The 26,267-nt window shown below is 49.8% G+C and overlaps 1 protein-coding gene across 2 annotated transcripts in view; it reads right to left on the bottom strand.

Annotated features, from left to right (window-relative positions):
* The window catches only part of LOC144818754 (uncharacterized), a 250,040-nt gene that overhangs the window by 186,706 nt on the left and 37,067 nt on the right, over positions 1 to 26,267 (bottom strand). The window lies entirely within an intron of this gene.

Genomic DNA, 26,267 nt, shown 5'->3' with positions numbered 1-26,267 from the left:
TGGAGAAGACAAGGGGAGGGCAGCGGGCCGTACTGCAACTGAAGGACCCTAGTGGTGAGATACATACCAGTCCGGCGCGCATAGTAGAACTCCTGGCAGACCATTTTCACTCCGTATACTCCCCTGAGTACGAGGTCACAAGGGGGATGGCGGAGAGCTCTCTCATAGGGGTGCCTACCCGCACTCTCCCACAAGACCAACGGGACAAGCTTGACTCCGACCTGACGGCTGACGAAATACAGTTGGCTATAGCTGCATTACACCCAGGGAAAGCGCTGGGCCCCAATGGTGTGCCGATAGAATGGTACAAACTCATGTCCGAAACGCTGTCCACACCATTGCTCCATATGTTCAGGGAGTGCCAGGAGCAGGGGCGATTGCCTCCTGATCAGCGCATGGCCACAATCATCGCAATGCCTAAGCCCGGCAAACCCCCGGAAGAGTGCGGATCATACCGCCCGATCTCCCTCCTCAACGCCGAGAGTAAAATCTTGGCAAAACTATTGGCTACCAGACTGCTGCCCCATCTGGCGCACCTGATACACCCGGACCAGTCGGGCTTTATGCCACACCGGAGCACGGCGCTGAATTTGCGACGGCTGCACGGAGTGCTAGCCCGAGCCCCACAGTTGGAGGAGCCGGCAGCGGTGCTGTCGCTGGATGCCAAAATGGCGTTTGACATGGTGGAGTGGCGCTATCTCTTTGCGGTCCTGGAACACATGGGTATTGGCTCGAAATTCATATCGTGGGTCAGGTTACTGTACACCGAACCCGTGGCACGGGTGACTGCAAACGGACATATCTCGAGGGAGCTTCCGCTGGCAAGGGGCACGAGACAAGGGTGCCCGCTCTCACCGCTGTTATTCGCCTTAGTGCTGGAACCCCTGGCCACGATTATCAGAACCACCCAGCTGCTGAAAGGCGTACAGTGGGGAGGTGGATGGGAGGATAGGGTTTCCCTGTATGCCGACGACATGCTCGTCTACCTCACGGACCTCACGAACGGTATCCCGGTCTTACTGGCACTGTGCGAAAGACACGGTGCAGCTTCAGGCTCAGGGGTGGGGAATTCCTATCTCCCGACGCCCGAGACATCTAGATTTCTTACAAGGGCAAGAGGTTTTAATTTCTAACTTGTCTAAAGGACAAGTAGACAGTCTTTTGCTTTCTCCCCGAGGCTCTTGTGTGGCTTTCAGGCCCTCCCCTGGTCCTTTCATTTTCTTCGAGATGCAGCTCCAGAACACTGACATCACTGGAATGTAAGAGGCTGCCTTAAGGGCCTCATGGCTCCTGCTCTAACTTTAACCTCGTGACCCCCCTGCCTTTTATTCTGTGCTTCACCCTTGGGCCTCAAATCAGCCCCAAGATCCCTCCTCACCCTCGCCTCCGGGGACCTAAGATAAAGCACATGCTTTCCCTTCTCGTGCAGCCCCTGCACAACCCTCCTTTACACTTTGCTTTGCCTGTACATTTCAATCAGTGCCTGTACTTGCTAACCACACCCCACCCCCCTCTGCTGCCCCCTCTGACTACCCTGACCTGCTCCCCTTGGCCTCTCATATTTTACCGCATCCAGGGCTTACATTAAAGTTAATAAATTAGCCTATGTGGAATTGATGCAATCCTCAGGCGCACCTTCATTTCTCTCCTTGCACTGGGCCTCTCGTCCCACTTTGTGCGTGCACCAGGGGCATCTTAACACACCGCTGTAGCATCTACAGCAGCTGTGGAGTTCTTAATGGGCCTCTTCTTTCTGCAGGTCCAAACAAAGGTTCATAATTTACCTGAAATGGTGGATGGATATATACATGGATGAATGAGTGAAAGGATGTATGTAAGAATGGATGAGTGAAAGAATGGATGGATGGATGGATGAGTGCAAGGGTGAATGAATTGATGGATGGGGTGAAAGTGGATGGATGAGTGAAAGGATGGATGCAAGGATGTATGAGTAAACAAATTGATGGATGAGTGAAATAGTGAGTGAAAAGATGGGGTGAAAGTGGATGGATGAGTGAAAGGATGGATGGTTGAATAAAAGGTTGGATTGATGCATGAGAAAATGAGTGGATGAATGGCTGATGGATGGGTGGATGGCTGATGGACTGGATGGTTGGGTGGATGGATAGATAGATGTTTGGAAGGATGGATAGATAGATGGGTGGAAGGATGGATAGATTGATGGGTGGAAAGATGGATAGCTTGATGGATGGAAGAATGGATAGACTGATGGGTGGATAGTTGACTGAAACGGTGGATGGAGGGAGGAGTGAAAGGGAGGGTGGATATGAGTGAAAAGGAGGATGAATGAGTGAAAAGGAGGATGGATGGAGTGAAAGACGGAAGAGCAAAAGGATGGATGGAGGGATGAGTGAAAGGGTTGATGGATAGGCGTGGAAAGGAGGATGGAAGGGTGAAAGATGGAAGAGCAAAAGGATGGCTGGATGGAGGGATGAGTGAAAGGGTGGATGGATGGGTGAAAGTGGATGGATGGATGAGCGAAAGGATGGATGGATGTATGAATGGAAGAAAGGGTGGATGGATGAGTTTGAATGATAGATTTGGAGCTGGAAGGATTGATTGGGCCCCAAGGGCATCGTGTACCACTCGCTTTAGCAGCTACAGTGGAGGTGGAGCTCTTGATGAGCCTCTTCTGTCTGCAGCTCGACAGACAAAGGCCTATAATTAATGTGTAAGGGTGAGTGAGTGAAAGGATGGATGTGTGGATGAAAGGGTAGATAGATGAGTGAGTATGAGTGTAAGTGTGGCTTCCTAGATGGATGAATGAGTGAAAGGATGGATGATAGGGATGGTGGATGGACGATGGATATGTTGATGAAGGAAAGGGTGAAAAGGTAAATGGATTGCAGGGTGGGTGGATCTGTAAGTAAAAGGATGGATGAGTGAAAGGGTAAATTGATGGATGAGCGGAAGGATGGAAGAGTGAAAGGGTAAATTGATGGATGAACGGAAGAATGGGTGAGGGAAAGGATGGACAGATGGCTGAGTTGGATGGATATGTTTGGGGATGGATGGGTAGATTTGGATATGGATGTGCGGATGGATGAATTGACAAACAGAATGGTGAAAGGCTGATGAAAGAATGCATGGAAGCCAATGTAAAGGTGAAATGCTAGATATCAGTGGGTGAATGAAAGGATGAATGGGTAGATCTGCAGAACAGAGGCAAAATAAGGAAATCACTAGTATTCAAATCCTTCTAGGCTGACATAACCAGAGAAGTTTTTATCAGAGCTCTTATATAATGAGTGCTGCCAATTTTTGATGGTGCGCTACATGATGGCACCAAAGGGACAAGTGGATTTTGTACAGGACAAGTAGATTTAGGAAGCTACCTGTCCTATGGACAAGTAGATATTTTAATAAATTCCACACCCCTGAGGCTATAAACTTAACTGGTCCAAGTCCATAATTTATATGGTGCAGGGCGACCTTCCGGTTTTACCTACGGATTGCCAGCTGCTCGTAGAACCCATCTCCTTTAAATACCTAGGGATTCAAATTACAAGGGACCTCACAACATTCCTAGACCTGAACCTTAAGCCCCAACTGGACAGGCTGAGGGCAGACGTGTGCCACTGGAAGAATCTCCCCTTGACACTTCTGGGTAGGGCAGCGCTCTTTAAGATGATGGCGCTGCCTCGCTTCCTGTATGTCCTGGAAAATGCGCCGGCGATGGTCCCCATATCATTCTTTCGCCACGTGTCGGCGCAGCTGTCAGGCCTCCTGTGGGGTGGCAAACCGGCCAGGGTAGCACAGTTGAAATTAACTAGAGACTGGTACAGTGGGGGGATAGCCCTCCCCAACCTTGAATTGTATTACTGGGCAGCTCACCTTAAGGTGATCAACCAGTGGATCCATAGTGCACAGGACGACCCGGCCTACATGGCGGATAGACGCCAACTGGGCACGACCACCCTCCTGGCCCCACTCTACAACAAGGGAATGGTGAGGAAGCTGGAGGGACCTACCAGACACACTGTCTCTATATGGCACAAAGCTCAGAGGCGGCTGGCGTGGGAGGGAGTGATCACTAAACTCACACCGCTGTGGGATACCAAGGCCCTCGGTAACCTGCGCAGCTCCAAAGGGTTTGATCAATGGGATAACATCGGAATCTCCACGGTGGGCGATCTATGGACAAGAGAGGGCGTGCTCCCCTTTGCGACCCTGAGGGAGCAGTACGACCTTGGGGTGACTGAAACATACAGATACATACAAATTAGGCACGCACTCATGTCTGTCTTGGACCCGGGTGTGACAGTTCCGGAGTCGGCTCCGTTAGAGGACCGACTGCTTACGGACTATATGGAGTCAAGTGCAACTTCCCTCACTTACCGCAAACTACTGAACAACCTACCGGATCCACTAGGGAAGCTGAAGGAATAGTGGGAGGACGAGGTTGGGGACCTGGATGAGGCGGACTGGAATGCAGCTCTGGCATCGCCCAGGGAGGCAGGTATCTCCACCCGATTCAGATTGGTCCAATTTAAAGTATTACGTAGGGTCTACTACACCCGCACGACACTGTATAAAATCCACAGGGCGGACCACCCATATTGCCTGAGGAACTGTGGGGAGGAGGGTACACTGTTCCACACTGTATGGACCTGTCCTAATATACAGGAATACTGGAGGCGTGTAACACGCACGATAGGCCAGACCCTCCAGAACCCGTTCACGCCTGACCCTAGGGTATGCCTATTGAATGTTTGGGGCCCAACGGACATGTCACTGCATGCGAAACGATGGGTGGTCATTGGTGTGATGCTGGCAAAGCGGGATATCGCAAGAAACTGGGGGGCATTGGAGACACCGACACTGGCGCAGTGGTGCAGAAACATGGACTTGCTTATGGTGACAGAGAGGGCGGTGTACCAACAGAGACTTAATCCACGCAAATGGAACAGAATTTGGACACCCTGGAACACTTACAGAGGGGACATTTGTGAGCCTCTGCCTGAAGAGGAAGATGGGGACAGCTCAGGGGAAGAGGAGGATATGGAGTAGTGGGAGGGAGGGAGGGGTGGGGACCAGAAGCAGTGCAAGATACGAGGCCCTGGGAATAGTGAGTGTAGACGGGATTGTTTTTATCAATGCATGCATAACTTGCCGTTAGATGCTACTAGACACGCCATTTATTACATTGCATTTCTGACGCGGTTCGAGAACTTTGACCCTTGAAGTAACTAGTTTTAAGTTGGGGGGGTAAAATATAAAATATTGCTCTATTTGATTGCGGGCAGCTGAATGTTGACGCTGCTCTGAAGAATCATTCATCGTTCCTGTGTACCATGTGTGAGCAACAATAAAAATGTTTTAAAAAAAAAAAAAAAAATCCCAAGCATTAAACCGTGCCCTACACAGACTGCACAGGAAACGTGTCCTACGTGAGAGGCTGTAAGGTGGCGTGTCCTCTAGAAACAGACTTGATGCATGTAGCGTGTCCCCCGGGGCAGAGTGCCCTGCAGCACGCCCCCTGCTCGCGGTCCTCAGTCCCTCTGCAAGGTCTCAAGGAGCTGCATGTGTCCAGGGCCTGCAGCCAAGCCTGAGCCATCAGTATGTCAGTGGAGGGAGGGCCTGCGCCCGCACAAGTGAGGATTGCTGGGCTGGGATCCCTCCTCCCAAAGCACACACACCCTGCCTGCTCCCTATGAACAAGAGTGAGGCAGGAGGGAGCGCTGCAGGCGAGCACTGAGGGCCGCCACACAGGGATAACAAGCATTTACAATGCAATGGTTTCGCCTTTGCAAAAGTTAGAGCTATTGGCATTGCTCATGACATTATTTTTATTTATGGTTTTTTTTTAAAAACATAAATAAATGGCATTGTCATTTACAATGCCAATAGCAGGGCAGGAGAGCAAGCACAAGCAACGAGGGGGCAGGACAGCAAGCACAAGCAATGAGGAGGTGGGGGGGGGAGGACAGCAAGCACGAGCAACGGGGGGCAGAGGAGCAAGCACAGCAGGGAAGCAAGCACAGCCAGGGGGCAGGGAAGCAAGCACAGCCAGGGGGCAGGAAGCACAGCTAGGAGGCAGTGAAGCAAGCACAGGACGGGCTGCAACTCTGCCTGGGCTGCGGCCATTCTCACTGCCTGCATCTGTTGGTACACCTGAGTGAGACCATACTGAATACATGCCTCCACTGACACACTTGAGTGAGACAACCCTGAATGCATGAATCCACTGTCATATCAAATCTTTGAGTAAATCAGCTATAGACGGATCCTAACTTGAACAGACCCCTAGGGTAGCCAGATGCTGTGATTGACATGTGGAAGCAATAAGATATGGCAGATTTAGTGAGACTGGCAGCCTGCATTGTACCTGCAATCGTCCTTGCATGCTGCACACACAGGCTCCCTGAAGCCAGGGTTCATTCCTCCAGTCTGTGGTATACATCCACAGAAATGTCCATTCAGATGACAGTCGCGACAACCTGTCTCATTCACTGTTCAAAAAGATTACTTGTCACTTGAAGCAACTGTGGAGTGGGAGGCAACATAACGGTGTGGCATTTCACATTAATGGCAAATAAGCCTGTAAACCGTGTGAAACATACTAAACGAACACCAACCGCATCAAAAGCGGTGCCTGCTTCCAGGAGTCAGTGGTTTGGCATCAAGATACCACCTGGTACCAATCATTTTATGCAAACACCCTTTCGACGCATCCGAATAAACTTCGACCATTATAAAGCAAGGATTATAAAGCAAGGAGAGAGTGCTTCACAGCTCACACATCATAACACATACAAAAAAAAGAGTCCAGATAGATAGAGACACAGCGTAAAGGCAGATTGAGAGATAGACTAAAAGGTTGGACAAGCATGCAGGCAGATGGGTAAACAGGTTTTTGGACATAAGAAACAGAGAGACAGGCAGATATAAAGGCACACAATTGACATGCTGGCATATAGGTAGGTAGGGAAATAAGGAGGGACAGAGGCAGTCAGAAAATAGTCAGACAGGGAAAGAAGTAGGCCATAGGAAGACAGACAGACAGACAGACAGATGGAGACGGGAACGAAGACAGACACAAAGAGAGAGGGACTGACAGGTAAACATGCAGCTATATATACAGGTAAGGCGACAAGCAGGTATGTAGGCTAGCACTTCAGTTAAATATACCGACAGACAGCCAAGTACGATGCATCTAGATAGACAGGCAGAGAAAGAGGAAACTTAAAGGCAACTAGACAGGAAAAACATATTGGCATATATGTAGGTAATGCAGCGGGCAGGTAGAAAGACACGTAGCCCTTAGTCAGCCAGGCAGTGAGTTAGACAGACAGAAGGACAGACACACTCAATCTACAGAGTAAGCTATGGGCAGACAGGTACACAGAATACCGACAGATTGCACCCTGCGCCCAGCTCCTCGTGTAAGTGCCTTATAAACACTGAAGCCCGAGCGATGACGTTGTGACAGGCCAGAGCTGCACTCGGACCCTGCGATGTACACATCTCAGCCACCACTCACACTCACTGGAAACAGGGCGGGCCACTTAGTTAATAATGATTTCCCATCTGTTCGTCATTTACACCACAGGCTAAGCGCAAGACTCCCAACCAAATTCGATTAGTCGTGCGAGGCAGAAAATACTCGATAGACTGCCCCCAACGTGACCAGAAGCAGCAGCAGACTAGGAGCACAGCCGGCGACTGCACAATACTATCCTCCGTGCATACTCCGACCCCCTACCTGGCCCACTCGGAGGACACATCCCCTGTCCAGAAAACAGTGACCAAACACAGCCCCGGGGCAGAATCATCACGACTGGAACCCATGGTGCACTATGACCTCCCCCCCCCAAAACAACACACAGGCCATGCCCCCCCCACCCCCACCATTCCTGAATACAATGTGTGTTATTGAACCTCAGTGCACACCCTTTCCCTAAGTGCTTCCTGAGTGCTCACGGCCGACCTTCCCTCAGAACACATTTCTGCCCTGGGCACCTACTGTAAACCCCTTTGTGTAAATAGGAAAATGGTCCTCGCGGCACACGCCCTGAGTGCACAATGCACCCGTCAGGTGAGGGACATCAAAGCAATGAGGCATCTAGATATCCACCCTCCACTCTATGAGCTCTTGGCGCACGCTCTGGTCTTCAATGCACACTCGGGCCAGAGCTGCCCTCAGTACACGCTCTGCCTCCGGCCTAAGCTCGGCCGGGAGCCGGGCCTGAAGAACCCAGCACGAGGGCAGGTGGGTGCAGCAGTACAGTGGGAAGGAAACGAGTGCACGGGGGAGAGGAGAGGAGGGGAAAACACTGCACGAAACCTGCAGCGAGAGAGAGCGAGAGAGAAAAGCAAGAGAGATGGACCCGAAGGGAAAACAATACCCAACAAGCATTTACAAGTGGGACACGGACAGCGGGAGGCGGGGGGGCAGGAACGGGAAGACGGACAGCGGGAGGGGGGTGCGGGAACGAACGGGCACACCGAAAGCACTCACCTGGACTTCCTCCGGCGGCGGTCGGCCACGGAATGACGAAAAGAAACCTCGACGAACAAAAAAATAAACCCCGCCCACCGCCGCACTGACGTCCTAAAAGGGGCCGGATGAGAAAAATTCTCAGAAACGCCCACGAGTCGCCTCGCAGAATGACGGACGCCTTTGTTTCCCAATGGCTAGCGTCCATTTATGGAGCTAGCCAATGGGAAACAGAGGCGGGACGAACATCCATACTGGTAAACAAAAGTTTTCGCCTGCGCGAACCGCTGCTTGCGTAGCTTTTCCCCAGGCGAAACCTAAAAAACAGACAACACAGAGCACCAGCACTGACCTTAGAAGCCACCAATGAAAGAACACCAAACAGCGAACAGAACAGCAGCCACTAAACTGAGCAACCTAAATAAACAGAAGATGCAGCAATGTGCACCGTATCCAACTGTGAATAAGGCGCATTGCAGCTAACTCTGGGCAGATCGCCCAGCACCGAAGAGAGCACAGTGCAAACGCAGAGCATTCAGTTGCAGGCAGAAACCAGCACCAAACAGAACACTCAGCCTTGAATACAGCAGCCCCAGCAACCAACTAACAAGGGTCACGCAGCCGTGAAAGTGGAAACATGATGCACAACAGATGGCACCCTGCGTGCTGCTGCTTGCTCCCACAAGCTGGAGGCTGTGGCAGTAAACATTTACTGAAAAGGGTGGGGCATGGACCCGCCTTTGGCCAATTGCGTAGTTTTATTTTTGAAAGCAACAAGCAAAGGTCAATAAAATGTGTGGAAAATGTAAAGCCACACGCACAGGTTTTTCTGAGAGTCTGGAGTGATTCCAAGAGGCCCTCTCCTAATCAGCGCATGCGCGCTGCGCTAGTATCGACCTAAAAAAATGGAGAACCGAGTTATAGAGTACGAAGGGAGATCCTGGTGTGATAATGTGCACCTACTAGGAGTCCCGAAGCGGGCGGATGGACCGGCAGTAGACCTATTTGTTAAGGATCTTATTCTCAAGGAACTGCAACCTTGCGGCCTCTCTAAATATTTTTCAGTAGAGGGGCCCATCATGCCCCGGGTGGATGCCCCAAACCGGGGTTGGCCCCTCATCTCAATATTGCCCGTATTTTCAATTTTCACGACTGTGATGCAATACTTCAGGCGGCTTGCAAAGTTCCTCCAGTGACCTATGCAAAGGCAAATATAATTTCCTTCCTCGACTTCAGGCTCAATGTGCAGAGGTAACGTTGAAGTTTTCTAGACGTCAAAAGGGTGCTGAGAGACAATGCAGTGAAATATTGGATGATTTTTCCTGCAAAGCTGCAAGTAGAGTCCAAGGGAAAGACTTTGTTCTTCTGAACCCCGAAGGAGGCTTCAGAGTGGCTCGAGGGATGGAGGATGATGGGGGGCAGAAACAGCTCCAAAGGACAACAGAGATGGTGTGGACAGCGCTCTGAAAAGTCAACTGGGCAAACAACAAGAGACTTGGATCGGGAAGGAAAGGAATCACCACAACAACAAGGTTTGTGAATACTCATACCACTAATATTGATGGAGCACACTAACATTGATCATAGCTTGTTGCATACTCCACTAGAGACCCTGGGACTGTGCTCATGGTTAGTAATACTATATATCACTTTGAAGTAAACTGCTAGCTTTATGAGCTGGTCCCCACAGACTGGGGCCACAACAGTTACAGGAGGCTGGTGACGGTTGATATCCCCCACGTAACCACCTTCATATACTAGGGGTCATTGGTAACACTGTTTCTTGTATGGGGGGCTGAGGGTGGCATCCAGGGTGGACCACGCTCTCCTTAGTGTTCTATGTTGGGTAGGGGCAACAGGCACTTTGCAGAGTTGAGGGGACAGGCAGTTCTAGGACCGTCTTTCAGGGAGGCGGCCTTTAGTTCCAAACACAGGGATGGGAGGAGGGCGGGGGAGGGGGGGGGGTCATTTTGATAGTTTTGGTTTTCTAGTTTACTTGACTGATTGGCACCAGTTTTCCTTTCTCTTCACACTGGTCGATCTTGAATTGCTGTGTGTCCGTGGTCTGCTCTTTGCCAGTTATACAAAGGAAGCTGCGTTGTTCCTCAAATGGGGGAATGTACGTGTCACACTGTTGTCTGGATGCTGTTGGTCTCAATGAGTCCTACAGTTGGGCATCCATTTTGTTGGATGTAATACCCTCACACACCCTTTCAGGTGTCATTCTTCATCATCTGGGCTGCTCCTCGTTGGGTCGGCGGTGCAATACCCAATGGGCGACACCTCAAAGAGGGGCACTTTAGCGAAGATCTTCTATCCAACAGCCGTTTGGTGAAGTGTGGGTGTGGGGCCAATAGTGCGTAGACGTGTAAGTGAGTTAAAATAAAGCTGGGAGTACCAGTGTAAAGTTTATTCTGGGGGTCTCCTGCTCTAGTTAAAATAAAAAAACTAGCCGGTACTCGATGGAATGCAATGTTTCCTACATGAGTCTCAGTTAGTGTGTGATCGTAGTGGTCGACATGTTTCTCGCGTTAATGTACAGTGACTCGTGATTCTTCAGGACCTTAGGAGAAAGTCATATGTCATAAGTAACTGTCTACGTATAGAGGATCTCAAAGAGTATCCAATGTGCTGCTCTAAAAACTCACAAAAAGAGAAGGTGCTTCATGTGTGAGTGTACCTGTGTTGTGATGGAACTACCTGGAGGGGAGACAGAAAAGCATATCACAACAGGTATAGTTTACAGACAAAAGTGACTAAGTACATACCATGAGATGCGCTAGACAGTGTGTAGCTAGCGTCTGAATTAAAAACCAATTAAAACCAGTGTGGACATATTTTGTCCGTGGGCAAACGGTGGAATGCATGCCCCTGTGGAAAGATGCAATAGCAATACAAAGTATGATCTGGTCATAGGACTCCCCTATTGTGTAAAGTTTCCAGGCATCATCAGTACTCGGCGGACTGCACAACGGGTTCAAACTTCCATAGAGTATGGCTGTATGTAAGAGGAATGTGTGCCACATTTATTGGATAAGCGCTCGATGTGTGGCACTTGCTAACAGTGTGCTCTGTCCATATAAGCTCTGTGCTGCGCGCAGTAATCACCACCATCACATGTCTAGTCATGAATACTATTTGAGGACTAGGCTTCAATAATTCTAGACTCATGTGGCCTGTTCTAGGCTCAGTGTTGCGAAGCAAGTGGTGAGTGTGTCGAGATATTACAGCAAAAAGTTGGGGTGCTGCAAACTCGGCTTCGTTTTGGTATGTGTTGAAATAATCAAACCAAGCCGTGAGCTTTAGACTCAGTAATGAAAGTGAAATACCAAAATCAGGAAAATAATTTAGCTTTCAAATACTCCGGGCAGTCATAATGTCAAGTGGTGCCCGTAGTCAGAATTGAAGTGTTAAAAGGGTTCTAATGTCGGTGTAGGGCTCCCCATGGCCAGACAGGACATAAGGCATAATATTGCGGGCGGTTACATTAAAATATCCAAATATCAGAGGTGCCAGGTTAGGTCCAGATACAGTCTGCGCCCTGTAACTTTGTACACTCGAAACAATCCCCTGTGACAGAGTTGTGCACGGGGTTCGTAGAAGTGGGTGGGTCGGCTAGGTCTCCGTAGTAAAGATCAGCCGTCAGCGTGTGGCCCACATACCACGGTTGGCACATTGCGCCTTGAACCCAGTGTATGAATAAATGTTTACCCTCATGTAGTTTTTGAAATTACGCAGGAGCAGCGTGTGTGGTTAATAGGCTGATCTCTCGGGATGGTGCCTTTCCGTCATACAAACCCGTTACTGATTCTGTCTACAGTTAAGAGTTCTAAAGACTGTCGTGTCGTTCTAGCCGCATTACGATCGGATACCCTCTTCGAGCCCCGTTGAGTCTACTTACAGTTGCGATGCAGTGTGTCAATCCTCTCGACCTACCCACGCCGCCGGGTTCGGGAGGTACTGGATCGCTGGGTGGCCATCGATTTAGCTGGTAGGCGGTGTCCCGTGACTAGGGAGTGTGTCCTTCTCAGGTCACGTGATACACAAAGTAAAGGTGGCGGCCATTACTTAAAAGGGTTATCGATGTGGTATGTCCTATCAAAGGTGGTTTGTTCTATGTCTAAAGCGCGTGCGCCCAGTTTTTCTTATGTAGAATTGTAGAGCCTTCAGGAGGTAATGTTATGTTGTGGTGCCCAAAGCTCAAAGATGCTTCATAATGGAAAACACTAAGTGTTCCTCTTTAAATATGTTAGTGTGTGGTATTGGGAATCACAGTTGGTGTGAACATTGGTAAGGCAGCTGAGACTGGAAGTGAGAGACACTGCAAGGTAGTAAGGCAGGATGGCCACTTCTGAAATTCAGCTATTGTCCTGGAACGTAAATGGCTTGGGGGACAGAATCAAGCTTGGAGTGGTTCTTCAATATATTAAAAGGCATTGCCCAGATGTACTCCTTCTACAGGAAAGGCACCTCAAGGTAGTGCTTACAGGGATCTGGATCGTTGGGGGTACAGGATGGTGGACTATTCTGGGTTCATTTCCTGTTCCAGGGGCACGGGAATACTCCTCAGGAAGCAGCTTCCCTTTACTATTAACCAAACCTGGTCTGACCAGCTGGGTAAATATGAAGCCCTTTCTGGAACGAGGGAGAGCAAGAAAGTCAAAATCGTGTAGGTATATGTTCCACAGGCTATGCATGGTGTCATCTTCCCAGACTTGGGTTAGCTTCTGTTTAGGTTATCTGGGAGAGCTCCTTATTGAGAGGGGGGGTGGATTTTAATAGGGCACTTTGTGATGATAGAGATCACCTGCCCCCGAGAAGGATGGCGCCCTCTCGCTCCCACTTAACAGACTTCCTCTCTGCCCTGGAAATAGTTGATGTTTGGCAGGCACACAACCCCACTACACAATATTATACTTTCCACTTAGGAGCCCATGGTAGCCTTTCTCGTATCGACTTTATTTTAACAGTGGCTTGCCATATTCCCCATTTTCATGATGTACGCCATCTAACGAGGGGTATACCTGATAATGCCACCGTGTGGGCAGTCTACAGTCTGGATAGGCTGCAAACCTGAAGGGTCATTACACTGAACCCTTGGTATATTAAGATCCCCGGCATGAGAGAGGGACTGGTAGAAGCCACGGAGCAATATTTCAAAGAAAATGTGGCATCAGTGAAGTCTTCCCCAAATACTTTGGGAGACTTATAAAACCATCATTAAGGGACAGGCACTCTCCCCGACAATGGGACACAAACAAGTAAAAAAGGCAGCAATAGAGAAGCTTGAACGCAACATTCTTGACCTTGAGGATAATCTGGTGGTAGATGAGACCAGGGACACCAGAAACAACTTGAGTCTTAAACAGCAGAAATACAGGGATCTAGTGACAGAGGCAGCTAAAACCAAACATTGATCGATGCAGCATCACATGTACAAAATAGGGGATAAAGCGGGGAAGCTGCTTGCATGGTTGGACAGACGTGAGAGGGGGAGCCACTGGGAAACTTATATTTGTTCTGAAGAGGGAGCACCTGAAAAATCCACAAGACGTCGCCAATGCTTTTGCTGCCTATTATACCCATCTTTACTCTCCCACAGGTTTGGATACACATTAGAATCTCACGACCTCTTAGTTGATTTACAACTTCTGACTCTCTCCACAGAGGATAAAACACTTATGGAGAGAGATCCCACGGGACAGTAAATAGCTCTGGCTATTCGGAACATTCAATCTGGCAAGGCGATGGGGATCAATGGCCTTCGGATAGATCTTATAAAGTCCAGAAAAAGGCATTCTCCCAAAAGACCAGCGGTTAGTCTCAATAGTAATAATACACAAAAAAGGTAGGCCAGCAGACAAGTGCACCTCTTTCAGACTCCTCTCTCTTCTCAATACAGAAGCTAAATTCCTCACCAAGCTTCTGGCATCCCGACTTATTCCAATAATAACCAAATTGATGCATCCAGAGCAATCTGGCTTTATGCCTGGTAGGGGCATGGCCCTTAATTTGCGGCAGCTCCATGGAGTGCTGGGTCGAGTTTGTATGATCCGAGAAGATGCGGTGGTTTTTGTTGCTGGATACTCGTATGGCCTTCGATACAATGGGAAGGCCATACCCATTTGCTGTGTCGGAACAAATGGGTTTCAGCCCCAAGTTTCTGTCTTGGCTGAGACTTCTCTATTCTAAACGCCTGACTCACGTAGTCGTGAACGGATGGACTTCTGGAGGTGTTCCCTCTTCAAATCGGGACTAGGCAGGGTTGCCCTCTCTCGCTGCTTATTTTTGCTTTGATCCTCGAACCTTTGGTAGCCTGAGTTCTAATGGACCCGTTGATTTGCAGCTTGCATTGGACAGATATCCTGTTGTCCATCACAGTTCCACAATCCTCCATTTACAGAATATTGGATATATTCAACAATTTTGGTACATATTCTGGATTCACTATTAACTGGTCCAAATCCACCATGTATGTTCTCCATGGACAGACACCAAACCTACCGCCCGATTGTGAGGCATTTATAGTGACGGATGGCTTCCGCTATCTTGGTATTTATGTTACCACTGATCCTGTGCTGTTCAACGCCAGTAACCTTCAAGGCCCTTTGCTGCGACTTAAAAGTGATGTCCAACATTGAAGGTCAATCCCACTCTCGCGGCTCGGAAAAGCGGCCTTGTTCAAAATAATGGCCCTACTGTGGTTTCTCGAGATGCTGCAGAATACGCCATTCCCTCTGTTCCCGCAATCTATTATAAAACCATAGAAGGCAAAGTTACAACCTTGCTGTGGGATGGAGAGACCCCTTGTATAGGCCTAGCTAAACTGACACAGGATTGGTATGATCGGTAAATAGCCCTATCCTATACTCAAAAATACTATTGGGCAGCACGACTGGCAGTGATTAATCAATGGGTTCATCAACCCACAGATGACCCAGCATACTGTATGGACCGTCATATCTTACCCCGGGAGGTTATCTACGAGCACTCTACACCAACCCAAAATGTTTGACCCTCATGGAACCAAGAGCACTCACAGTCCAAATCTGGCACGACACTCAAAGCATTGGACTGGGGAGGTAGGATTACCCAGGCCACACCATTTTGGGATTCGGGGAGGTTGGGCACGCTGAGAAAAGACCCGGCTTTGATATATGGGACCTTAAAGGTATCTCCACGGTAGGGGATCTCTGGCCCAGTGGGGGTGGGGTGGTCCCATTCTCTGAATTACAGAGAAAGTATGAGCTGGCGACTGCAGAGACCTTCAGTTATCTGCAAGTTTGACATGCTCTTCAGGCGTTGATTACCTAGGGGGAGGTCCTTCCAGAATCACCACTAGAAAGTAGATTGTTAGACGATCACATGAGCCGCAAAGCGATCCCTCTCCCCTATAGAAAGTTAATTAACAACTCCCTGGATACGCTCCTTCACTTGCAGGACCGCTGGGATGCAGACCTGGCCGGCCTGGCTGATGAGGACTGGAATAAAAATATTCCACAGGTTTTACTTATCTTGCAACACCATGGTTAAAATGGGCAGGGGGGGGGGGGGCGTGGCCGAGCTGCAGATGGAGTAGGACGCACCTTGGTGTCTTCGTCCTCCCAAGGTCGGCCCTGCTGAATCCGGTGGCATCGAGACCTTGGGATCAAGGGCAGACAACGTCCTGCTGCAGTAAGGGCTGGACCCGCCATCTTGGGGTCAGGCCCGGTGGCGGATTATATGATTAAACCACTACTTACTTAACAACGAATTCCTAAACCACGAATTCCGAACCACAAACAATGCTAAACGACTACTTTCCTAACGACTTCCTGAATCACGATGAATTTACAATTAGCTCATTACCCGACACCACTCACTGCTTTAAAAAACAAATTTTTGAAAGATCAAGGAAATCGAAGAATACATTAGTTTTTCTTTTTTACAATTACGGTTGAACTACAAAACAACAGTAATAAACAGTTAGAAACAATAAATTAACTGTAAACGGGATAAAATAATGCGGAATTGTTGAGCCCTGTTAGAGACAGTGAGCATGAGGACTACAGCAGGCCCGCAGCAAACCTGTAGGACCTGGCTAAGAGGGCACTGGTGACCCAACTACGGATCACTCGTGAGAGAAATCACAGCACTATGGTGGTGGAATCTAACACAAAAAGTTCAGTAAGTTAGCAGTAGGCCTCCTACCAACACTGAAAAAACACTCTTTGGGTAGTTCGGCAAATGCACGTTCTGTGCACAAGTTGCGTTTTATTATTTAAATTGTACTCACTCGTTAAAAACTCACAAGTTAAAAGGCTAATCCCGAGTAAAGAAAATGGTTGGCCTATGGGTACGATTCATAAAAGAAACAAAAGCGGGGGCTCGGGCAATCACTTTACGTCCAGATATGCACATGCCGTGGGGAGATGGGCCTTTTTCCGGGTCCCACTAGAACAGCTTGACAGCCAGGCCTGCACCGCACATGTCCGGGACAGGAAGCTTCAAGATCGCAGGCAGATCTTCTGCTCTTGCCCCAGCTAACAAGCAAAACAAAAAGAAATCAAAAACAGCCACAAGTTTCCCAAACTAGAGGTGCCTGCAATCCATCTGAAAAGTATCTAAAACAAAGAATTCACGGCAAACAAATCTGAGCTGGAATCCTGGTACGCGTTCCCTTCAAGCAACACGATACAAGACACCAGAACTTTGAAGCTGTTCACTTGTCCATGCTGCGAACCACTTCCGCACCGCTCCAAACCAGGAAATAGGGGTGGGAGAGGAGACTCCATTAACCACTACCGAGATCGTACCTGGTAAGTTTATTTTGTTGTTCATGTAGTCATTGTTCACATACGCCGTGGTCTAATCGAGTCGTCATTCAGGTAAGGGCGTTGTGAAAATTAGTTGTTTAGTACCATCGTTGTTAAAGATTCGTAATTAAGGCTGTTTCCCCTGGTGGCGAGAGCGCTAACCCGCAATGCCTAAAGCTAGCCAAATGCTGATCGGAGGCCACCCCGGGGGGTTGCTTTGCGAGTCTCGGTCGGGAGAATCCAGAGAACGGCCATGCTGATGTCTGTCCGGTCCAGCTTAGAGGGCGGATCGGCCTCCAGAACTTAAGAGACGCCATCGCTCGGACCCTGGGGCCTGGACAGACTTTGCCTCCCTGCCGGCCCACACTACCCATCAACTGTGGCGGGATTGGCTGTGGCCCCACACGCCTGGGCAGGAGTCACTGGAGGCCTCATCTTGTCCCCTGAGGGCCGCTGCTTGCAGCCGATCACCCGCCCGCCTCCTCTGTGGTCTACCCGCATCGACTGAGGCCAACGAGGCACTGAGACCGAATGGCCTGTCCCAGCACTCTGCTCCCATCGAACGGACCGGGCCAGGGGAGACAGGTGTGTTGCTGGGGTGGTGGGATCGATCGGCCGTGTAGCAGCGCAATGGGCGGCTTCCCCGCTCTCTCTACCTTAGGCACCCCCTTTTCTAGCTGTGATTTGTGGACTGAGGCTTGGCGGAGGATGGTCTTGGCTACTGCCCGCAATTGCTCACCTGCCTCGGCGGACTCCCTTGAGGCCTGCAAGAATCACTAGCGGCCTCCTGACGCGCCGGCCTGCAGCCATTGCGCAACCCGGGTGGACAACCTCTGTGGGTCCGCTCCCTGGTGGGGGTGCGATCGGCCGTGTGGTCACACAGTGGGCAGTTTCCCCGCTTCCTCCCCCTGACGCCATTTCCTTTGGCTACGCTCTGCGCACTGGACCCAGGTGGAGGATTTCTTGGGCCCCAGGGCATATTATCACACAGTGGGGCCCTGGAGCCTTCGGTCGAGCCCGCCTCCACCTCTGCTTGAGACCCGCCACTGCTCTCTGGCCTAGGCCCTTCCTGGCCACTCTAGCGTGGACCCCAAGTATTTGGGCCTTTCTTTTGGGAAACAGAGAACACCCACCGCAAATCTCCCTCTCCTGGCTTAGTCTTCTACCTCACTGTCTGGCCTCCTCGGATCTAACTCCCCCATCCTCCACGCATGTCAGAATCCTATGCCGATGCAATACATTACGACGAGGGACCCCCTCGTCCGGATAAAGCAGACCTACGACCCCAGGGATAGGTGGACCTAGAGAGAATTCCGAGCTAATCCTTGGCTGCCCCGAGCCTCGACGCCTGTGTGGGGGGCCCTAGGAACTTGGGGCAGCAGGAGCCAAGAGGAGCATGCCTGGTGCGAAGGGAGACCCTCTTGGCCCCCACCAGGGATGTAATGGTACCATCTCTGTGGCTGAAAACAAATCCGGTTGCTGCCGCGACCCTGAATCCCCAGATGGCGTTGGCCCCCGGGTAGTCGGAGATAAACCCTCTCACGCAGGCCTACATGACCAATTTCCTGCAAGAAATAAAAAAGCTGAAATTGTAGCCCTTAAATCTGACTTTGAATCATGTCTCCAAGATCTGAAGCATGATGTGGCTGAAAATGGAGGGAGAGTGGAGGACTTGGAGCGGACCCTCGATAACCGAACGGAGGAGCAAGTGGACCTCTGGCGCAGGATGTCAGTACTGGAAGAGCAACATATAGAGCTTCAAATCAAACAAGAAGACTTGGAAAATAGGAACAGCAGAAACAACCTCCGTATCCGTGGGGTCCCTAGAGGTGCGGAAGGACAAAACATAATGACCTTCAGAGCGGACCTGCTCCAGGCAGTAAGAGGTGACGACGATGCTTCACCGCCCACTCCGGATAGAGCCCACCGGACAGCGGCTCCACGAGGTGGCGCAGACCTGGTGCCGGACATCATCACCCGAGTGCACTACTTCACAGAGAAGGAAAAAATCTTCCAAGGCACCAGGGAGAACCCGTAGCTGACCTATGAAGGCCATTTCATACAAATAGTCCAAGATCTATCCTCTGTCACATTGCATTGACGTAAGGATTTCAACCAGGTCACAGACAAACTGAGAGAACTGCATGTCAAATACCAATGGGGCTATCTGTTTGCCTGATCTTTAAGTGGGGGGGCCGGCGGAGGTCAATACACTCCCTAAGCGAAGCTCAGCAATTACTCAAGCTGTCGAAGGATTCCCGTGCACCGCCCCCCATCCCAACTTCGCAAAATGCCCGGTCTAGAACCCCATTGCATCCAGACTGGACAACTGTGCCGCAATACTGGGGCAAGATTCAGCGGGGAGCAGCTCCACTCAACAAGCCAAGCAGGATATGATCCAACATCTGCCGTCTCTGGAGGGCAGCCGTTCACGGACTAACTCTCCGCCTAAAATGTCCTTATCTTCACCCCGAGCGTCATAGACATTTAACTTTCTATGCTCGGAGCCTCTGGCCCCGGGTGCCCATACCCGGTGGCCTCCTGGCCAGCAGGCTTGATTGGCAAGATGTACACTTAATTCAGAGGAAGGGGTTGTGAATCTGTGGTGGGAAATCAGTTGGGCTCTAACACTTCTCTCTGCGATTCCTATACCCCCCCCCCTTGAGACCCTCCCCTTACAGCCTTGTCTAGCGAGACCCCAGGTCCCAGGGGAGGGCCCTTTCCTCCCCCTTAAGCACTATATGCTGGCCACGGAGACCACACCATGCAACAGGACCTTCTTGACCCACCCCCCCATTCAACTGGTCCCCAAGGGGAGTGACTTCCCCAGAGTGACCTTAGGCAGTACCATAGGGTCTCTCCAGGACTTGAATGGTCTGTTGTGGCCCCGTTGGATGTTTTGTTTTACCTGCTTTTGGAATAATCGTCCCTCTGTTTTCCTCCCCACCCCTGACTAGCAATACCAAACCCCGCTCTACTGCGTCACCCAGCTTCTGCAGTTACATCCCCTGCAACAGGGCAAGGTAGACAACAGACCGTACTGCCCTGTCTGTTCCTCACATACAAGACCGTGGAAAGATCCCAGATAAAATACACACTCTCCTCAAATAGGTTTCCATGGTGCAGCTTAGGTTTCGCTCACTCACTGTAAAAGGCCTAAATGCTCCCAATAAGCGGCAACAGATTTGGCGCTACCTTTTGCTACAGGACCCAGATATTATCCTCCTCCACGAATCTAATCTACTGCGATCCGACACGAAGCATATGGCCCATCCCATACCAAGTATCCGTTTCAATACTTGACTTCATCACTTACTAAAACGGCCAGGGTGGCTATTCTTATTAAAGCGGGCCTCAACCTGCAAGAAACCCAATTGACAAGGGATGGGGAAGGCCACTACCTAAAACTCAAATCTTTACTCTATGGCAAATCCTTCACGTTGATCAACGTGTATGCCCATAATCAATTACAGGATACATATTTAAGGACTCTTCTCAAGAACCTTGCCACACAGGAGGATGGCCATATGCTATTTGGGGGAGACTAACTTGGTATTGGATCCCTTACTTGACCGCGATGCGGCATCCTACCAGGGAACAGGAGCCATGTCCACAGCGATAAAACAGGACATTATAGCCCTGGGCCCGATAGACACTTGACGCTATAATGCCCCAGGCGAGCAGGATTTTGCCTTTTATTCCCATGTTCACTATTTGTATTCGCGCATAGACTTCCTTTTTATTTCGCAGTCCCTCATCCGGATTCTGGACTCGGCGAGCATATCGGAAATATCTATCTCGGCCAATGCGCATGTCGGGACCCCCTTGGGAGGCATTGGGATGTCCGCTCACTCCGCCGGCGGCTTCCCTCATACATACTGCGTGACCAGGTTAATGTGGCAGACATACGGCAAGCAATTCAATCTTACTTTGAGACGAACGCCCTGCCAGACACCAACAGTCACACCCAGTGGGACGCTTCAAGGCGACCATGCGTAGTACGTCCACCTCCCTTACAATGGCTAGGACACTAGAGGTCAGGCTATTGGAGGACAGGCTATCTATGGACCTAAAATTTTTGGAACGTTTGAACCATGTGGCACCATCGCAAGAGCATCAGAAGCGATTGGCTTCTCTTTGCGACCAACTCAGGGCATTGTGGGTCAAAGCAGAGCACTCACTGCTTACCTGGAAGCAAAAATACTATGAAGTGGGGACAAAGTCGGTTCTCTACTGGCCAACTCCGAGCAAGTGTCTCGTGGGCCCTTTTCTCTAAGGTCAAAAAAAGGAGGATGGTTCGTAGGCAACCTCTGAACCTGACAAACAGCGGGCGTCCCACACATTTTTCACTGCCTATATGGTCAGTGCGAAAGATTCCAAGAGGAGATTGGATCTTTTCTTCCCTCCTGCACAAGGCAACCCCTTGACCCCTCTCATGCGGATCAACTTGAGGCTCCATTCACATTAGAAGAACTGCGAAAGGTCTTGGGAGGCCTGTCGGTGGGTAAGGCTTCAGGCCCTGACGTGCTTACGGTTCCCTTCTACTGCCTGTTTCTCCCCCAAATACAAGATAACCTCCTTAAGCTTTTTAACTCCTTCACTGACAGTACTAACTTGATCCCCAAGATGACTTGTGCTGCAATAGCTCTTATACTCAAGTTCGGAAAGGACCAAACATCATATGCTTCCTATCGCCCCATCTCCCATCCCAATATAGATGCCTAAACTCCTAGCAAACAGACTAGAGCCAAGTTCAAGTTCAGGTATTTATAAAGCGCACTACTCACCCAGAGGGTCTCAAGGCGCTAGAGGGAGGGGTTCATTGTTTGTCGAATAGCCATGTTTTCAGTTCTTTTCAGAAGGAGAGGTGATTCTGAGTAAGGCGGAGGTGGGTGGGGAGTGAGTTCCAGGTCTTGGCAGCCAGGAAGGAGAAGGATCTGCCGCCCATGGTTGTTTTTCGGATGCGCGGGACTGCGGCGAGGGCTTTATTGGATGATCTTAGTTGGCGGGTGCCATATATCCCCAGCTTGATAGAGCTTGACCAAGTGGGATTCATACGCCAGGGCCAAGAAATTAAATGAAAAAATAATTTATAGAGTGCGAACAATTACCCGAAGTTGTCTAGGCCCTAGCTCGTCGAGCAACTATGCCATGAAGCCGGACTAGATAAATCAAAGATTAAACAGCCAGGTTTTAAGGCTTTCCTGAAAGCTAACAGCTGAGTTTCACTTTTTAAGGCTAAGGGACGAGAATTGCAGAGTCTGGTAGTGCCCACCAAAAAGCTTCTGCCTCCCCAGGTAGTTTTCCTAAACTTGGGGATCACCAAATTGTGAGCATGGGCAGAGCGTAGTTGTCAGGTGGGAACATATCATTGAAAATTCTGTCTTTTTACTGGGAGCAGATGTAATTGTCTTAATGCAGCAGCAGTGGATTTATGCTTGGAAATGTCTAGCAAAATACGTGCTGCAGCATTTTGTACAATCTGTAGTTTTGTGTAACATCTTGTCCATAGAATAATAAAAGGCCCATTACAGTAATTGGCTCTGGACAAGACCAGGTCTGAAATGGCAAGTTTGCGAAGATTAACAGGTATATACAGAAAGATTTTTCTGAGCAGTTTTAATGTGTAGAAGGATGCAGGGGTGACATTATTCACATGCCCTTCAAACGTAAGCTTGGATTCGAAGGTGACTCCTAGGTTTTTCACTTTGTTGAGGTGGGCAGAGAACCCAGTTCCGGCAGCCAAAAAGCTAGAGACAAAAAAGTGGTGTTGCCACCAAAATGCAGGACCTCTGTTTTACTGGAATTTAGTTTTAGACAGTTAGCGGCCATCCACTGTCCAACTTGAAGAAGACAAGCATGAAACTGTGAGGCTGTGTTAGAGATGATACTCGTCACAGATACAATAATTTGGGTATTGTGGACATAAGAAATTGCTGAGAAACCCAATCAACTGAGCCAAAGGGGCAACGTAAATATTAAAAAGAGTAGGGGCTATCCCACAAGGCAGTGTAAAATTGGACGATTTGAACTCAGAAAGAGCCAACACACTGTTCTTGATCAGAAAAAAAGGACCCAAGTAATGCCAAAGCTTTTCCTTTTATGCCTATCCCGTCAAGGCATTCCAGCAGTTTTTTGTGGTTGACAGTATTGAATGCAGCGGAGAGGCCAAGCAGCAAGGGGCGGATAATATCCTGTGCTTAGCCCACCTGAGGGAAAAAGTTCAGCGGCGAGCCATCCCAGCAGGTCTTCTCTCTCTTGACGCTGAGAAGGCATTTGACAGGGTAGATTGAACCTTGCTAAGAGTGGTACTACAGAAGATCGGATTTGGGCCGGTCATGGTCTCCTGGATTATGGCCTCCTACGGGTCTCCCTCAGTGCAACTTAGAGTCAATGGACTTCTGGCTCCCCAGTACACATTCGCAGAAGCACCCTGCAAGGCTGCCCGCTATCTCTTCTACTTCTTGCCCTTGCGGTAGAGCCCCTTGCAATAGCCATTCGTCGGTATCCCACTATTCATGGCATCCCATTTAGAGGGGAGGACCACAAAGTCGCTTTATTTGCTGATGACCTGCTGCTCACTCTGACCAGGTCCCGAGACTCCCTACCAGTGCCGATTTCTCTTCTCCATGGGTTCCAACGTATATGGGGCCTTAAAGTCAACTTGGCGAAGTCGCCGGTGTTGAATCTCACACTCCCTTCGCAAGAGGTCCTAGAATTATCCTCCCTACCCCGTTCCAATGGGCGGCTCACTCCATACGATATGTGGGCCTCAATGTAACCGCCTCACTATCCACGAGGTCTCAGGCCAATTGACTGGACTGCCGACGCTCGTCCGAGAAGACCTAAGGCGTTGGAAAATACTACCAGTATCATGGCTAGGTCGACTCATTTCAGTGAAAATGTCTGTACTGCCTAAGGTACTCTACCTCTTTAAAATGCTCCCCACGCCAATTCCACAAGCAGATATTGCGAACCTTCCGAGGGAAGTAAACTCTTTCATCTAGGGCAAGGGAAAACCAGGATTCTCCAAAATAATTTTAACAATAGACAGGGGGCTTGCCTGTCCTAACATTGTCTACTATTGAGCGGCTGCCTTGAGCTTCATTTCTGAGTGGGTGGTTCGCGAGAGCAAGAAACACTGGTTCTACATGGATAGAGCGGTAGCATGCAGACCCCTGTGGGATCTGGCCTGCTTGCAGAGGCGTTCACAGCCAAGTAGTGCCTACATCACTACCCCCACGAGAACGGGTTTAGATATATGGGACAGATTGGCTAAAAGTCAGGGCCTCACCTCCTTCCCCTGACACTACACGGGCCCGGATCCCCGGCTTCCCTCCAGCCTTACAGCCCAACTCCTTTTCAGCCTGGGCAGCAGGGGAATGGTGTACGATTAGCGACCTATTTGAGGGGGACAATTTTAAATCCTTTGACTAATGCAGCCAGGACTACCACCTTCGTACCACAGCACGAATGCAGTATTGCAATCTTCAGCATTGGTTACGTATGCCAAATGGCATACAGGGGGCCACATGCAAGCTTACCTCCTTTGAGATATTGGTACGAGCCTTTGACGACTCACGGGGCTAATTTTACATACATACAGAGTCTTGAAACACTCTAGATCGCTACCCTACACCCAGATCAGCAGCAATGGATCTGATACCTCTGAAGATATCCCCCCGGAGCACTGGGAGCAGCAGTGGAGGGATATACCGAGAAGCTACAGAAGAAATGCCCAGGTGGAAGCGGCTTACAAGGTGATGACCTGCTGGTACTATACACCAGCATGAATACACAAAATGTTCCCTACCTTCTCATCCATGTGCTGAGGCGTCAGGCTCCTACATTCATATCTGGTGGTCTTGCCCCACGTTGACGCTTTTCTGGAAAGAAGTGTTGAGCCACTTGAAAGATGCGGTTGGGTTCCCCATCCTGAACACACCGCAAATCGTCATCCTGGGGATTCAACCCCAGACTCTCAAGGGCATGACACAGTCGGACTGGCGCCTAATTTTACACATGCTCGGGCCGCCAAACAGGTTATCGCTCTGTACTGGAAAAAGCCTTCAACCCCTCCGTCGTTGGTGTGGCTCACCCGCCTACAGCACACTATGGCAATGGAACACCTAACTAGTCGTATCACACATAAGGACACCTGCTTCACACGGGTATGGCAACCTCTAGAGCCACATTTATCTAAATTAGAGCATTGCAGCTCTCTCCGCCCGTGCTTGCGAGCCCTGCAGCTCTTTGATGACGCTTTGCTGCTGCGAGGGGAGGCGCCCCTAGAGTAATGAGTCGCATGCGGTTTCTGGCGAGAGATCCTTTATTGACTACCCCCCCCCCCCATTATACTAGTCGCAACTCTTTGTGCCTGCCTATGCATCCTTGGCACCCGCTGGTTACAGCCTTGCCTTAAATAATGCACCCTGGGGCTTCCCATCCCCCCTGTCCAGTCCCCTCCTCCCCCTGTTCCTTTAGTTAACATGTTTCTATGGACACTGGCGGGCATAGACCTTTATGGCAAATTGCTTCATGCTACCTGGATTATGTTCCCACAACAGGCACACTACCCTGTACTATATCCCAAATACGCAAATGTATGACACTGGCCGTCACCTTATGGACTTTCTTATTCTGAGGGAACTGTATTTCTTGGATCCGCCAGAGTATTACTAGTCCATAGGGTTGATGTTCGCACTGTTTGTTGGTGCACATTTCTATGAAACAATAAAACCGATTTAAATGAAGGAAAATGAAAAAAATAAAGAGGCAAGGGGACTGATCCAACCTGTCGTAGGCCGTGTGGGCAGGAGAGTTCCTTTTCCATATCATTTGGGAGTGTCCAGCGGTCCACACTTTTTGAGGATCTGTTGAAGCATGCATGAATAGTGTCTGTGGTAGGCATTTAACACCTTCAGCTAAGTGGCGTCTCCCTAATGTGTGGGATGCTACAGACTTGTCGCATGGAGCAAATCTTGGTAACCTTTGTTATGAGGTTTGCTAAA

This window comes from Lissotriton helveticus, chromosome 2_1 (assembly GCF_964261635.1).
Source record: "Lissotriton helveticus chromosome 2_1, aLisHel1.1, whole genome shotgun sequence".
Taxonomy (NCBI): domain Eukaryota; kingdom Metazoa; phylum Chordata; class Amphibia; order Caudata; family Salamandridae; genus Lissotriton; species Lissotriton helveticus.
The sequence above is the reverse complement of the archived record's forward strand: the minus strand, read 5'-3'. Positions and strand labels throughout refer to the sequence as shown.